Genomic DNA, 3134 nt, shown 5'->3' with positions numbered 1-3134 from the left:
AAGGGGCTCTATGACTGAGTACACACCTGAGCATCCTGCCATAAAAGGGGCTCTATGACTGAGTACACACCTGAGCATCCTGCCATAAAAGGGGCTCTATGACTGAGTCTGGACAAACTACAGTCAGTGTGTGAGGTACTGTGTGTAAAGAAACTAGTTAAAGCAGTCGGTTCAGCCTATGCTATCTCTGTCTGTCTATCTATGTGTGATGCTGCTATGATAACTGTGCAGTGTGTATGTTCAGTAAACCTCCCTCCCAACAGACACGCAAGTAAGAACAGCTAGCATCCATGGGACTTTAGCTTCCACACTAGCATGCCCTCTTCCCAATCCTGTAAGTTACATGAACAGCTAGCATCCATGGGCACCTTTAGCTCCCACACTAGCATGTCCTCTTCCCAATCCTGTAAGTTACATGATCATGAGTAACATGCCTTGTCGGCCCGCCGCTTGCCCGGTTCAACCCCTTTCCTTACGTGAGGTCAAAGGACATAGGTGTAGAGAAAGAAGCAGGGTAATGGAGGCCGGGGGTCTGGATGCTGTATGGGCCATTTTGGACAAGTAGGCCTAGGCTACGGTAGGAAGAAATTGCGCTTCCACGCTGTATCTAGTTGATCATTGACTACTGGGTGTAGGTGGTCATCATTGCAATATATAGCAGACTTTAGCGCCGAGGCTATTAGCCCCTTGTTGGACTGTTTTGTTGGTTCCTCTGTATCTCCTGTTTTCCCGGTCTGTGTGTGCGCTTGTGTGTGTGTGTGTGTGTGCGCGCGTGAGTGTTTGTGTCTCCCGCTCCCTCTCTGTGTCATATTATGTGTCAGTTCCGATGTGTTTTGATTGGGGGGAGGTGTCCGCGGGGGAAATAGGGGTTCAGATAGGTATTCAGATATGTCAATAAAAAATTACTAATCATTCCACGCTGTATCTAGTTGATTATTGATTACTGGGTGGTCATCATTGTAATATATAGCATACTATAGCCTATATGTTTTTATTTCGGCCTATGCGTAGAGTGTTTGTCTAGTTTTTTTAGATAATTTGATAATGGATAATTGCTGTTTTTTTTTTTTTTACATTTTACACCCATGCAGTGCTGCAGTGTTGCAAGTTCTGAAGTTAATAAACATTGCCCTGGTGTACACACCGCGTTGTTTAGTTTTTTTTTAGTCAGAGCTATGTACGCAGGTTTTGTTGTTGTTGGTCTGTAACCTCAAATCCCCGTTTTGAGTCGCCGGATCCACCCCGCCTTTGCGCTCCGGCACCTCCCACTTTACAAATTAAGCACTGAGCATGCCCAGTAAGTTACATGAACAGCTAGCATCCATAGGACTTAGCTCCCACACTAGCATGCCCTCTTCCCAAACCTGTAAGTTACATGAACAGCTAGCATCCATGGGACTTAGCTCCCACACTAGCATGCCCTCTTCCCAATCCTGTAAGTAACATGAACAGCTAGCATCCATAGGACTTAGCTCCCACACTAGCATGCCCTCTTCCCAATCCTGTAAGTTACATGAACAGCTAGCATCCATGGGACTTTAGCTCCCACACTAGCATGCCCTCTTCCCAATCCTGTAAGTTACATGAACAGCTAGCATCCATGGGACTTTAGCTCCCACACTAGCATGTCCTTTTCCCAATCCTGTAAGTAACATGAACAGCTAGCATCCATGGGACTTAGTCCCTTACTAGCATGCCCTCCTCCCAAGTTACATGTTCGAGTCCGGCAGGTGCATGGCTGATCCGCTCGATCGGTCAAATGCATCAGTTACATATGCTATCTCTCTCTCTCTCCCTCTCTTTCTCTCTCTCCCTCTCTCTTTCTCTCTCTCTTTCTCTCTCCCTCCCTCTCTCTATCTCCCTCTCTTTCTCTCTCCCTCTCTCTCTCTTTCTCTCTCCCTCTCTCTTTCTCTTTCTCCCTCTCTTTCTCTTTCTCACTCTCTTTCTCTTTCTCCCTCTCTTTCTCTTTCTCTCTCTCTTTCTCTTTCTCCCTCTCTCTTTGTCTCTCTCTTTCTCTTTCTCTCTCTCTTTCTCTCTCTCTTTCTCTCTCTTTCTCTCTCTCTCTTTCTCTCTCTCTGTCTCTCTCTTTCTCTCTCTCTTTCCCTCTCCCTCTCTTTCTCTATCTCTCTCTCACTTTCCTTCTCCCTCTCTCACCAATAAGGCAGCGGGGCCTGACTGTGTCCAAGGCTACTCAAGGCCTGTGCTGCTAGGTTGGGGGAGCCACTGAAGCACATCTTCAATTTGAGTCTACGCCTTGGACAAGTTCCAACACTGTGGAAGACATCATGTCTAACCCCCGTCCCTAAGAAGCCACACCCTAGTGAGCTTAATGACTACAGAACTGTCGCTCTTACATCACATGTGATGAAGACAATGGAGGGACTGGTCTTAGGTATGCTCAGACCCCAGGTACGCCATGCACTAGACCCGTTACAGTTTGCATACCAGGAGAAAGTGGGCGTGGACAATGCCATCACTTATCTTCTACACAGAACACATTCTCACCTAGACAAGGGGAAAAGTGCTGTGAGAATCATGTTCTTTGATTTCTCAAGTGCTTTTAACACCATCCAACCCCTCAAACTGGGAGACAAGCTCTTGCAGATTGGTGTAGACGCTCACCTGGTAACCTGGATTACAGATTACCTGACCTAGCGACCACAGTTCGTCAGACTGAAGAACTGTCTCTCTGACACTGTGATCAGCAGCACCGGAGCGCCACAGGGAACTGTGCTCTCTCCAGTCCTGTTCACCCTGTACACATGTGACTTCTGCTACAACACCAAGTCTTCAACATCTTCAACTCAACACTTCAAAGGCCAAGGAGATGGTGGTGGATTTCCGCAGGTCTAAGCCCGCTCTGCTACCAGTCTCCATTGATGGGGTCAATGTGGAGGCGGTAAGCACCTACAAGTATCTGGGTCTCCACCTGGACAATAAACTGGACTGGTCAGCCAACACTGACGCACTCTACAACTAAGGGCAGAGCAGGCTGTACTTCCTGAGGAGGCTGCGGTCCTTCAATGTGTGCAGCAAGCTCCTCAGGATGTTCTACCAGTCTGTTGTTGCCAGCGTCCTCTTCTATGCAGTAGTATGTTGGGGAGGAAGCACAAAGAAGAAGGATGCGGGGCGAA

Source organism: Alosa pseudoharengus, unplaced genomic scaffold (genome assembly GCF_046254945.1).
Source record: "Alosa pseudoharengus isolate Yale_2024_CS ecotype anadromous, Long Island Sound unplaced genomic scaffold, YU_APseudo_1.1 YU_APseudo_1.1_scf_24, whole genome shotgun sequence".
In the NCBI taxonomy this organism is placed as follows: Eukaryota; Metazoa; Chordata; class Actinopteri; order Clupeiformes; family Clupeidae; genus Alosa; species Alosa pseudoharengus.
Note: the sequence above shows the minus strand (reverse complement) of the source record.